This window comes from Plutella xylostella, chromosome 19 (genome assembly GCF_932276165.1).
Source record: "Plutella xylostella chromosome 19, ilPluXylo3.1, whole genome shotgun sequence".
Classification (NCBI taxonomy): domain Eukaryota; kingdom Metazoa; phylum Arthropoda; class Insecta; order Lepidoptera; family Plutellidae; genus Plutella; species Plutella xylostella.
Genome location: NC_063999.1, coordinates 259414 through 274051, shown reverse-complemented (window position 1 = coordinate 274051; position 14638 = coordinate 259414). Strand labels below are relative to the sequence as shown.

Below are 14638 nucleotides of genomic sequence, written 5' to 3'. Positions count from 1 at the left end.
TAATAACACTTTGCTGCAACAATTTACGACGGCTCAGCGTAAGATAATGCAAATGTTATGATAAGTACGCCGTAATAAATAAAACTTCTTTTTGCGATGTCTATCAGAATGGTTTTAGTGCTAATACGGTGTCGCATCAGACTCATTGGAAGCTATTAGTTCTGCTTTCTTATTGATTGCGTTGGCCTGTCGATCTACGGACGACTCGTATTTATTAGCCTTGTGATGTTTATACATGTACCTACGAATAATATAACGATTAAATTGACAAGTAATACGTCACTGTAGTCAGTAGCATCAAGATAGGTAGGTACGTCCACATTTGTATCATTTCTCCGTATCAGATCATTATTATCGCTAAACGCGCTGTCAAATATTCGACTGTAGCCATTGAATGTATCACAAAAAGTACTTTTATGATACTTTAAATGGCTAAAGTAGAATGTTTGACAGCGCGTTTAGCTTTCCTTGATATATAAATAAATAAACTTCTATGAACTGAACACCTCATTGTGAGTTTGGCATTTACCTACAGCCCATAAAAATTGTTCCATATCTAAATGGAATCTCGGATTACTCCCCATTTTACGTATTCATTTCTTACATTTAGGGCGGATTCGACCAACGTCGAGTAACTTTTTACTCACGAGTAAAGTACTAGTTACTCGCGAGTAAGCAGATTTTGCATTCTACCAAACCTGAAACCCAGATAAGTAGCTTATCCCAAGAATAAAATGTTATACCGCCAAAATAGACCGTGTAACGAGCTTATCCGAGAGTAATTTTGTAATGGCGGCAGCATATCAGCTGATTAGAAAACCGTCTCATAATGACATATAAACACATCTGTCAAAACATAAACAAAAGTACGTTTAAAGGCAAAGTCTCCGAATAACAACAGCGAATAAAATATTAGAACATAAACAATTTCATACTTTTATAATCCATTCAAACTAAGTTGGCATGTCATTTCTATTGCATGCTTTGAAACGCAGCTATTTTTATTTTAGTTGCATTACAGTTTCGTTCCTCGTTCATTCAATTTAATCATGGTATAACTTGGTAGAATGCAAATGTACTTATCCTGGATATTTACTCGCGTATAAATTTTATTCCGGTATAGTTATTCTCGTGTAACGTGATGTTTGGACGAATTCACCCTTAGAGAGTATTAATAATTACTATAGAAATCCTGTTTTCAGCCTCCGCCCAAACATTCATCATCTCACATTTTACTTTCGAGTTCCCGATCCCGCGCGTGGGCACATCTATCACACGCTTTAATACTAGTTTAAAAGATAACAATCGTAATAATTTGATAAGTCCACTTAATTCGTGGGAAGGCTAACTGGAAGCTTAATATAGTATTGAGATCGAAAGTGCAAATGCTTAGCTGGATTTCATTAGTGATTGGCACTTTATTAGACTTTGTTAAGTCGATTAAAAAGGTCCTACCACTAACTTGTATTAATTTTATATTTTTTAACCTTTCAGAAAACGTCAAATAAAAATATGATTACTTATGTAAGTAGGTACATTTAGATCAATCCAAGTACTTAGGTGATAAATGAGGGAATAACGCTGAGTTACAGAAAGGAACATTAAGCAAATGTCGACCTTAAATGTAATGCTGCTTTGCTTTTACAGCATAGAGAAAGAAAGAGAGAGACATGGATTGTGTGCCGACATTAGCTTAAAGTGCAACTCAGAGCCATCCAAGCTTCTGTACCACGGAACTTTTAAAAAACTTTCTAAAGGGCGGCGCGGCGGCAGCGGGGCGGCGGCGGGCGAGGCAATGACAAGACGGTGTAATCAAGTACACACATCAGTGAGCGGTCACGGACCAAGTGCTAATTACCAATTAACGCATCATGTGTCGAAAAAATTATAGATAAAATGTCAATTAATAAGTCACCCGGTTCAGACAAAATAAGAATTCAGGATTTGAAGCTAATTAAATGTAAAATTAGTCCTGTCATAGCTCATTTCATAAATGTAAGTGTCAAAAAAGGTATTTATCCAGATCAGCTAAAATTATCACTTATCAGACCAATATTTAAGCAGGGGAGCCACACTGACTACTCAAACTATCGTCCTATTGCCATCTTGTCAGTTATTAATAAAATTACAGAAAAAGCTATTGTTGCACAAGTTACAAAATTCTTAGAAAAACACGAAATCTTGTCTAGTAATCAGTATGGCTTCAGGCGCAACCATAGCACGACATCGGCCTTATCAAAGTTTACAAATGATATTAATGAGTATTTACATAATAAGAATCAAGTTTTGGCCATATTTATAGATTACAAAAAAGCATTTGATACTTTAGACCACGACCTATTAATCCGTGCCATGAATGAGTGCGGTATACGGGGCCCGATGAGTGAGTGGTTCCGCTGCTACCTTAACAATAGGAAAATGCAGACAGTCGTAGATAACAACCATAGTCACGCGGAACAAATAAAATACGGGGTACCAACAGGTTCAGTTTATGGGCCTATTGGCTATATAATGCATGTAAATAGTGTGTCAAATGTAGTTCAAAATTGTAAAGTGTATATGTACGCCGACGACATGTGTATACTTAGTGCAGGTAAAGATTTAAAAGCTATTAATTCTAAGATACAGGATGATTTCAATAGCATTACAAAATGGGCGCATGACAATGGTATAATACTTAACATAAAAAAGACTAAATGCATGTATATACACTCACCCTATAATGGCAAAGACAGTCAGAGCCTGCAAGTGATAGGTCATAGCTACGATTGTTTACATAACCGTTTAGCGCACTGTAAATGTGATGCATTAGAATTTGTAAAACAATATAAATATTTAGGTCTGACAATAGACACTAATATGAGTTGGAAAACGCATATAAAAGAAGTATGTAAAAAGTTAAGATGTATACTGGGTAAGTTTTACTACCTTAGTGGCATTGTTAGTCGATCGACCCTGTTATCTGTTTATTATGCTTTGTTTGATTCTGTAGTATCTTATGGGCTAAGCAGTTACGGTCACACTTTTAAAACCTACCTTGATGAAATTAAGTCATTGCAAATAAGATGTTTAAAGTTCCTAGTTGATAAAAAAACTAAATTGAGTTGTAACCATGAATATGATAAGCTGTTTAATATATGTAAAATACTACCTATACATGAGAAGGTAAAATATGTGACTCACATAGAAAATATAAATAATGTAAAGAGCCTGGACTGTGTCAGCCATAAAATTCAAACAAGAAAAGTAACTAGAAAAATGTTTCAAACAAAAAAAGCTAATAACTATTATGGAGAAAGAACCATTTCGTTTCTACTTCCTAGATTATGTAATAAATTGCCGACGGATGTTTTGCTGAATTGTACAAGTAAAAATATGCTTAAAACTAAGTTGAAATTACATTACATGCCCGGTGAATTACTGTGACTTTGTTTACTGTACTTACTGTTGAAGATAAAGAACCTTATTGTCCTGTAATATATTTTCATACATGACATATTAAATATGAACAACTAGTGTATTATTACCTATCTTCTGCCTTATCAAGATGATTATGATTGATCTGTACCTTCTTATATTGTTCATTTGTGTACTTACATACTTGCTCAATACAATGTAAACTTCGTATTGTAAACGAGAGGATTTTCTGCCAACAAACCTCACGGTTTGGCAAATCTATGTGTCTGTAAATTGTATTGTGCTTTTGTAAATAAATGTGTTTAACTATAAAAAAAAAAATGTGTTTAACTATTTTACTTTTCGAAACGAACGAGCTTTCAATGAGCTTTCTTTTTTTTTATTTGGCCACCTCTTTTACCAAACAATAAATAAAAAGATACTATAACTGAGTTTTGAGTTATCTAGTAGTTTTCTTCGCAACGATGTTATAAAGTACCTAGATTTACATGGTCCATTAGATTGTAACACATTTAAATTCCGTTCCTCGGAGCTAGATCTCAACTGTGCGCGCGCGCAAGTATCTATGCAAATAGCGCCAGCCAATGAGCGCACCTGCTCCTTAATCTGTGGACAAGCGACTCCCACACAATGCCGCTTCCTGTCACCCACAGATTGTGGACGACTACATTCAGCTCCGGAGCTGGAGCATCCAGTGCGGGGAGGGCTAGCACGGGCCCGGTGTCCAGATACATCGAAGTTAAGACAGAACTGCTGTGTAGTGAAAAACTTTATTGGTAACAATTGTGTCTTTATCAGTGGTATGATGTGATGACACGGGATCCAAAGTGTTGTGTGATGTAAATAGAAGAACTTGTGCACTTGTAGTGATGTATTCGTGAAAGAAAAAGTGATGTGAAAGTCATTCAGAGCTTATTCTTTAGGATCGGTACGTCTGTGACTAAATATTTAAACTCTATAGCTATCATATAAGTCTAAAAGCCTACCTTATTATGAGCACATAGATTATAATGATATAGAGGTCCTCTGGATCACTGCACGGAGAGAGACGACAACGAAAAAATTACAATTTGACAATCCGCCGTCGACTTACGCAAGAACCGCGATAGCAATCAAATAGGTACCGTAACCGGTCGCGATAAGGGTCATTATTTATGTAAATAGTTGTCAGGTATGCAGAATACGAACCTGGGAATCCTATTTGGATACTAATTGTAGGGCGAGAAGGAGTCACAGTGTAGAATAAATGGAGTGAACAGGTATGTTTATGCAGAATACACGAGAGCTAAGTACTTTGCTGGCTGGATTGACGATTAATCCGGATTTATAATAATTGCACATAGGGCCAAACTATTATCTTTAAGAAGGCATAGATTGTTTTTCATTAACAATCTTTAATATCTCCAGCATTAACATTATAAGAGGAAAACCTGTATATTGTAAAAGTTTTGTAAAAAGTTACAGCCTGTAACTTACAGACTTTCCTAATCCCATTAATCCTATAGAAGATTTCTTTATTAGACCGTCAGACATCTTCGAAATGTTTCATAAAAAATGCTCCACCTATCATAAGCTATGTCTTTATTTGTCATCACATAATTTTCGAAACATTTTAAATGCTGTCAAGTTATTAAATTGGATAACTTATCTATGTCACACGGTCAGATTATTTAAAAAAATACGTATAAGTACTAAATTCATAAAGCTCATCCCACGCGCGCTACGAAAATAATCTCGTACAAAGAAGTTAAAAAAGCCTCGTCACTCTGGACACAGCACCACGGTTGATCGCCTGCTTCCTTCCTATTATCTCATCCACACTCATTATCCTATTAAATAGACCATGTTTTGTAACACCACTGGTTTAGTTTCGTTTTGTTAATGATATAAAGTGCTACGAAATTCGTAGTAGCGCTACGAAGTTGCTAATAAATACTTTCGTAGCAACATGACATGATTGCCATCACATTTCCTCATTACTTATATATTTTAGAACTGGTACATTTTATACTTATCTATTTCTACTTAATTATTTATTGATTCTGTTCGCAATATGTAGCACTATTATCCGAAAATAATAAATTATAAGTTTCTCATTTGAGTAATGCTCAATAGCACCGTTGCATGTCATACTTAAGTTCCTATTCCCATAACCGAACTAAATCCACACTTTATTTAAGAGATAATACCTAATATCCGCCACACAATAGAAAATGTAATCAAAAACACAAATAACTCTCGTGGAAGCCATTTCCGTCACAGTCGAGAGCCGGCACTTCCATTACAGAGCTCAGAACAATCATTCAGCCACGAATCATTGTTCCGAGGTACAATCACACTTCAATAATCAACTACTATCAACACTTGGCCACAGCACCAGTTCCCATCGACCGCGGTACCGGCGTGGACAGATCTCATGTAAAAGTGGAAGGAAGGCCCAAGCACGCCCCGCAGCCCTGTGGCCCGTTGGTCATACTCATACTACTATACATACACTAACTATGTCAAAACAGGGCTTTTTCATACATGGGTACTTGTATTTATTTATATTTTCATAGTCATTTATGACTTCCTTACTTAGCTGATGATGATCAAATTGCACTTCATTTTTTCAATATCAAGAAACATTAAAATTTCATATTGTCTTTATAAATAAATACAAGTTATAATGTATAAAATAGTTAAAGTTTCCTCCACAGTACGCTGGCCACAGAGTGACGCCTTGCGGTTTGGAAACGATTCAAAATACGAGTATTAAATTGGTAACAGCTCTTGTACGAAAGAAACAATACAACCTCGAAAATAGAGGAGAATTAGGCAGCGTTCCCACTACGCCGGACCGGCAGATCTGCCGCGCCGGTAAATCTGCCGGAAGAGCTAGTGGCTGTACAATTTATATGAAGCTATTCACATTATCCCGGATCCGGCATTTTTGCCGAGCCCGGCATTTCTACCGAACGTTTTGTCACTACGAATTGCCGGTAGAACGACCGGGCCCGGAGTAATGTGAACGAGTTTGTGCCGGTATCTGTCCCCCGCTCGCCCCGCTCGTGCTCCCCTCGATTGTGCGCGGAGGTCCAAATTCAACTGAGGACTGTCTGAATTTCTTCCGGGATCCGATGTAATGTGAACACTCTGTCCGGTGTCCGGTTTTCGGCAGATCTGCCGGTCCGGCGTAGTGGGAACGCTGCCTAACACTAATGCCGCTTACGTATGATGCCGATGCCGAGGTCAATGGGAATTGTGATAGACAGAATATTCTTTATTTGTGCACAAACATAAAATTAACTCACATACTTAACTTAAATACTAACACATATGCACAAAAATGGCGGTCTTATCACTTAAAGCGATTTTTTCAAGACAACCTTAGGGTTCCATCGGATATTTACAGTATACCTAGTTTATAGTGATTATATTATAACAGTATACAGATATAGTGAAAAGTGCTGACTGTCTGTCACCTATTCTATGTATAGCAGCTAATACGGATCAAACCCCATCACTGACCGCGATGGTCCAGGGGAATGAAACTTGTGGTCAGCACCAGTCCCTGCTTCCCACGGTCGGCCCGCGGCCCGCCATTCGACACACCTGTACCATTCGGACCGAACCACTACAAAGCAAGATCAAGAACTCTGCTGCACAGTTATTAAGAGCTACGGTTCGTTGTTTCAATTCAACACTAATTTTTACCGACTCAATCAATGTCACCACGGGTCGTTGAAACGATGAAATGAAGGCATTAAATTATGTATTTGTTTGTTACGACAACGATCAACGATCGAAAAGTACTACAAGTATAAAATCCAATAGTTGCTTGGTTTCTGATTAGTACCTAAGGGTGCTTACATAGAGAATCGGGTTCCCTGTATCTACCTGTACCGGTAACCTGATTATGCCAAAGCGCTCACTCACGGAGCATTTCCCGAATTTTTAAATGTCATGAGCGCTTTCACATAATTAGGTTACCGGTACAGGTAGATACAGAGAACCCGTTTGTCTATGTTAGCACCCTAACACCTGATTCCTGATACACAGCTAGACCATGACAAGATAAATTTAGCATAGATAATATTTTGAGTGTTCCTTGCCTTTGCGGTTTCGTGCTCGACTTCAATAGTCGGCTGAGGACGATAGCCGTTACTAATTTAACTAACATTTTATATTGACCATGTCTACTGTTATATTATGGTTATTATGGTTGTTAGGAAATGTTCAGGTGATGTTTTTTATTATTACATATACCTATTAGTGAATCGTGTATATTAAATGTTTTGATTTTTACGTTAACCCATCATCCATCATCAGCATATAGCAGTCCACTGCTGGACGTAGGCCACTGCTTACGTTAACACTAGTCTATTATAACGAGAAATGAATAAAGATCTAAATAAGTATATTACTTAAGTAACTTTTTCGCATAACTTGCCTGTATCCTCCTATGTAAAATACTAAGTACCTACTGATTAACTAGCGCTATCACGATCACCTCGGATACCTCTCAAGCCTGTCTCGTGTGTTATCTGTAAGACGTAACCTCTCGCCTGAAGAACTGTGTCTTTGTTTCAGCGTCCTGAAACTTGGCACAGATACAATGCCTCTTAGCACCCGGGCGGGCTTCTTAGAAGATCAGCCATTACGGTATTGCCACTGCAGCATGCTAGTACGAACGTTCCTACATTAGGTATAACTACAAGGTGCCAAATGTGCGGATTATATCGTATAAATATAGTGATGTAGTCAGGCAAAGGTCAGTTGATATTTTCAAAATATTGTTTTATCTACACATAAGAGTTATTTAATTAAAATGCAGACAAGCCGCATACCTAAACGCGCGCATGAAATCCTAGATGTCTACCAACTAGCTTTCAAGGCCGCCTGCTAAAAATATACTTAATACAAGTTATAACAAATAAACGCCCGCCTCATAAGTTGTTGGTACAACTGATTTGTATGCAAACGTGGCCTTAGTTCAGTACGATTATGCACATTTTACGAGTATGAGATTGTTGGAGAAACAAAAGGAATAAAATATATTCCATTATAAAACCAAAAAAACATAAAAAGACAATTTGACCCCGACGTGATTTGAACACGCAACCTTCTGATCTGGAGTCAGACGCGCTACCGTTGCGCCACGGAGTCGATGAATGCTGGGCGCTAAAGTACGTTCTATTACACAGTGTAGTTAGGGTGACGTCAAGGGTGACGTATTGCGAATAGATAACTAATTGATAAAAATTATGTTATCATTGAGATATCCACGTTATGCGTTGGATTATGCAAAATATGAAAGATCCTAACTCACATTTATGTTCTTATGAGAAATAAAGAATATTAAATCTTACATTATTTATGGCGCCTCTGGTATATTTACCTTTGCCTGTATGTAATGTATATGTTAAAGCTCTTTAAAACGATATATCAACCAGTATTATGCATATCTAAGAAATAAACTGGATAGAAAAAGTTACGATTATGTTTATGTTATATAGATAGAGCCAATCGTTGTTTTTTATTTACTACCGACGGTTCTACCTTTTTTGGCATAAGATTTTTTTGCCTAATCTCGTATTGCATAGTAACGTTTGGTCAAAGTCTCGTTACGCCGAAAATCGTATGGCATAAATGTCATTTAGTAAAAAGTTATTTCGCATAACATTGTTTAGCCTAATAATGGTATGGCCAAATCTTGAATAGCCTAATAATGCTATGGCATAGGTTTATACAAAGTAATAATATTCGTTTGGCTTTAACTTTGACGGAGCGTCTCCCTACATAGCGCAAACTGGTGCCTTGTATTGTTTCCGCTGTTTGGAAAACGCTCCGCTCCGCTTCGCTGCGCTCCGCTTTGGTTTTGATGAACATGTGCACCTAACACGCTCCTCCTCGCTTTGCTCGTCGTCGCACCTATTTTTAGGTTTCGATCTCATGGGGTTTGTAATAATTATGTTGGTCGTTAACTTTCGATTTTTTGATCATACAATATCGTGATTTTCGGGATGTAGGAGAAAAATACCACAATTTGTACATTTACTACATACTTAATATATTATTTATTAAGATAACATATGGAGAAACAAGATTATACATACGTATAGACGAACATAAATTTGAGCAAACGATACTTAGGTGTTTAAAGATAGTGCCTAAAGAGTTTTAGACGAAACGAGCCTTATGCCACATAAGTCTTGGCAAAGTGATGGTTCGGCCAAAAAAGTTTAGACCATACGAGTTATGCGAAATGAGTTTTGGTCAATAAAGATTATGCCAGATAAGCGGAACCCACTACCGACACTCACAAGCAATGAAAAAGTTCCAGTGACAATAGCACCAAAAGACTAACATTTTCATTGCTCGTGACTACTCGTGAGTATATAAACAAGTGTAGCAAAATCATAATATTATCAGTGCCGTCCGCCCTGTCATCCTTAAATCTCCGCTCGCCCTCGAAGTATCACTTTAGTATATCGTAAAGCCACCGGCGGCCTCGGTTCATAGTTGCCTGGTAGTTGAGAGGGGGGAAACGAGCCGGCTCAGCTCCGGTTTACGAGCCCCTAAATCTGCTTAACACTGAGACATATTCTGAAGCTCCTCCCTAGCCCTGCGGCCCTGGTGTTGCCACGTACCTACAGAAATAGTGAATAAAAATGTAAGGTTTCATAATAATATAAAAAACCAACTGCTATTTTTTTTTACTTTAAGCTCGTCTTTGTAGATTATAAAATTATCACTTACGAATGTATTTCTCAAACATTGAAACTTTTCAAAAAGCAGACTTCCCTCTACATACCTTTTACCTTAGGTACTTGAATTTTTATACACTTCGCTTAGTCGTTGATGGTGACTATACATTAAGCTTTCCATACGATTATCTAATAACGGAAACATACTTAATTTAATACGAGATTATTCAAAATGCTTCCCTAACGTAGGATGCCATGTATAACATCATATTGCCCTGGTCCGGGGCTTTCCCATAGGCTGGTCACCCGCCGCAGCCATCAATCTGCGCCACAATGGATGGGGCACATTCGGGGCTCACTTTTTATATTGTATATTCACGCCCGGTGCCCGTGGGGCGCCCCCGGCGCGGCTCAGAGTTATGGACACTTGAGATAAACGCCTAACTGACGACTCTAGGCTGGGAGCCAGCACTATAAACCTAAGTTACCATAACAAATGAGAAACTCACTTTATCCGTCTGTTATCTTTTTATCAGCACGCACTCGTTTTGTCATAGGTAGAGATAGTAGAATTATAACGAACAAATCACTAGATACTACACTCTCTAGCAATAAAAAAGTTACGCTGGTCATTGCCATTTGATATGTCGCTGACTGGAACCTTTACGTTGCTGGCGAACCTATCTATGTATTAGGTTTTTGTTAATTAACAATGAACGTAGAATTGATGACTGTTTAAACGATACTAATGCGTAACCATTTTCAAATAGAGTTAACAAGTCGCTTGAAAAGGCACGCAATAATTTTACTACTGAAACTGTCACCAACTTCAGTATGACGCGCCTCCCAGCTCCCGGTCCATCCTGAGGCAGTACATTACCAAATTATGATGATGCCCACCATCTTGGCCGGATGTCGAGGATATTGTCACCCGAACTGTGCATTTCAGGAAGTATGCCTGTGACCCTCCCCCCTCAGCGATTGCCTCCGGGCTAGTGCCTCACCCCCGCTACCGTCATCATTCAGTTTAAACGGGATTTACATTTAGTAAAAGTCAGGCTTTTTATATTTTATAATACTACTAGGGTTTGGTTGTGATTTCTGTAATTCCAGAATTTCAATCTATCCAATCGTTTGAAAGGCTAAAAGATACAGGTAAAGTTACTTAAGATTTCTCGCGTTTTAGGTAATTTAATATCTATCCCTTAACTTATCTTCGGAACTTTGAAAGCTTTTATCTGTCTACCCTTCTAAGGCGGCAAGCGGTGTTGCAGCCCGACACGGTACACGCGGGGAAAAAACTAGATAAGCCGCACCTTTGTCCTAACACTTACGAGGGATAATAAACTTTAATAATACAGAGATAAGGCGGAAGATCCACCGAGATTACCGCATAATGATACAGGTCCCTGCTTTAGAAATTGGCACCTTGCTGATCTAGAGCTAGACATTTCCTCTACATTTCTGCGCCACTTTCACCCCTATTGCGTAAGTCACAAGACTGTGACAAAAGCTTAGTAATATGTTAATTATACTATTGTTTTTGGTGTGTCAACACAGTCGTGTGATTGGTTTTTTGCTGCTGACCAATAAGGAGCGAGTAAATTGGAACTATTAACATTGCAGTGGGTTTACCAATTTAAGACCTAGACTCACCTACATAACAAATAAGTTCTTCCCTATAAATAAACGCTTTCTCTACTAAAGCTTTCTCACGACCACAAGCTCTATCTATCAGCTAACCTTAGTGTAAATGTAAGTAATCCTTATTGGTTCTATTGCTATCTAAACTGGCTTATTCGAGAGCCGATATAACACCGGCCCCATAACGCCAACTTACTAGGAGCCGCCGCCCGCGCCATTACAGTTCTTTATTCAAACAATGAATAACTACGCCCTTTACAGTAACCTTTAATAGTCTATTCAAATAACGTTATATTGTCATAAAACGGTTTCAGCGGCGGCGGCATTTCCCTGAAATTTACAGCTTTCCCGCGGAACCGGTAATATCCGAGAATATTAAAGAATAAAACTGTCAAAAGCTATTTATTTGATTAATGTCGTCTTTCAAGTGGCCTTTTTTAAAACTTTTTTCAGAACAGAGCTTTTGTATTTTCTGCCTTATTTCATTTAGTTAGGGTTGTGTTCTCTGTACGGTACTGGGAGTAAGCTATGAATAATCTGAGATTTTACGTTATAATAAAAGGGGGGCAGTGACGTATGTGCGCGGCGGTGCAAGGTGACATGGCGCAGATTTTTATGGGTTTTATAATAGAGTTGAGAAGTGCGGGGTTGAGATCGGGAGATCCTCAGAGCAATATGTGAAGTAGAAAGGATTTAGGGATGCTAATAAAGGCTCACTGTAGTGCAATGATAGGTTTATTACATTTCAGTGATCGTTTTTACATATCGCTTTAGAGACTTTGCTTTGAGTGGTGCTTATCCGGCAATATCGCTTCACTTGTGTTTAAATTCGATATTTTGTTTAGAATATCTCTTCTGAGTTCATTTTACAGGTTATAAACTAGACAATGGAGTAAATAAATATTCAATTTATAGTTTTGAAGAACCAAGCAGTTAATAAATAAAGTGTCTACCGCCCGCGAAGGGCAGTTCTCATTGACACTGAGTCACGAGAACAAGTAGAAGTCAGTTTACGAGGTGATACCCAATAGCTGGGGGATAATTTCTAACGGCCTGAGACGCCACCTCAACTGCTGCTCCTAAACCACCCGCCATATTTACTGTTATCGTCGCACCGACCTGCGCGTGCGCACGCGACCACCATTAACTGGCTATTTACACCTTACTGTCCAAAAAATAGAGATAGTTTTACTCTGTTCTATGTTCTGAAAGTTTTACTTAAAGTAATCGTGATGAGACCTTAAAGGGTACGATTTAAGGTCTGCAATGGCTTGCAGGTAGCACAAGCTATATTGAGTTAGGAGTAGAGGATAATAAAATAAGCTGTAAGTATGTCTTGAACAGCATGACTCCTCCGAGACAGGGGATAAAACTTATTAAAGTACTGGATTGGTTTGTTAATAAAGAATTAATGGAGGTGGAATGGATGGCCTGTGAATAAGAGCCTATTGACATAAAAGTAAACATAATTTGTCGGCGCGATAGAACATTTTTATTAGTGACAGAGATACACGTCTTATATCATCGGAGTAAGTGGTATTCAATATTACAAAGTTGGATACATTCGTTTAATCTCGAAATGAATAACTATTTACTATCTTTAACATGTGATTTCAATGTGGATACACGTATTTGTATACAGCCAAACACAAATTAAGTACTTAAGTACATTTCTTGGGTACTTATGGTATGCAATCTCGATTTAGTTAAGTACCTAAGTAGTAGTCTAGATTTATAGGTAAAACATATCATCCTCAATTCACTGAATTCATACGCAATCTCAAACTACTGTAACACAAAACCGCCGGCCGCTTACATCAATCGTGTAAACCGAAGTTCTAAACTGAGTTTATTCATGCCGCATGTGGCCTAGTACGGCGCGGCTGCGGTCGCCCGCGGTCGCTACAAGCGGATCACTGGCCATGCAACACCTCATTTCCACATCACTGGGGCCGACACATTTGGTTGGAAACTTGGACTGATGTGGCCGGGACGGCGGCGGCGGCAGGGAAGCCATTACTGACTTGTTGTACTGTTGTGGTTGTTGAGTTAAATATATCGAGTTTTACATTGGAATCAACTTATAAGGATCCTATAGTTGGTACTTGAGTAAGAGGAAGCGGGTAGGGTAGATGCATATCTTATGCGAATATGATTTTATATATATTATATTTCTATGGTGCACAGGCACGGGGATCTTATTCCCTAAACACAATCTAATACTATGGTTAAATTAATAACCTTAACCGACTCATTGAAACCCGAGTCGGCATCGAAGCCACCGCGTTGGACGAAGCAACAGTAGGCAGCCCTTTGCTTGACAGAATACGAAGGTTCAGCCACTGCTGCGCTAACCACAACTCCATCTCTTGAATATTTTCACCAGTTTAAAAACAAATGACAAACCTACACATGCCTACAGACATCTTCGCCTGCAAATCACGCCTAACCAAGTAACCACTAATAGTGGGAATAGGGCTGTAATAGCGGCGGGCTGTTTGATTTGCTGATTATTAAACAACTTGTCCAGCTGTAATGTTTGTAGTGGTACGTCGGGAGGTCTGTGTGAGGAGGACGTGGCTAGTTTTGCAAGCAATTTGCGGTGTCAGGATACAGCAACTGATGATAATATTATAGATTATCGTCAAACTTCCACCATAAAATTAAGCCGACACACGGCCAGTGCTGGTTCTCCTATAAGGTCACCACAACCCTATCACCAGCCTTATGCTGCTGATATAATTATCCTTATAATTAACTATCGGAGGCTGACACTGTCTGAATTAAAATATAAAGTAATAAATACCAAGCGTGCCGGTAGTGTTCACAATAAAGTGAGATGCAACATGGCCACCCATAAATCTGCGGGGCGGTAATAGAATCGTCTC

General features: G+C 38.5%; 1 protein-coding gene and 1 non-coding gene across 3 annotated transcripts in view; both read right to left on the bottom strand.

Annotated features, from left to right (window-relative positions):
* LOC105384052 (protein prickle-like) overlaps positions 1 to 14638 on the bottom strand; it is a 333604-nt gene that overhangs the window by 278708 nt on the left and 40258 nt on the right. The gene's annotated exons all lie outside the window — the stretch shown is intronic.
* Positions 8494 to 8565, bottom strand: Trnaw-cca. Its single transcript has one exon. It is a non-coding gene; the product is annotated as a tRNA-Trp (tRNA).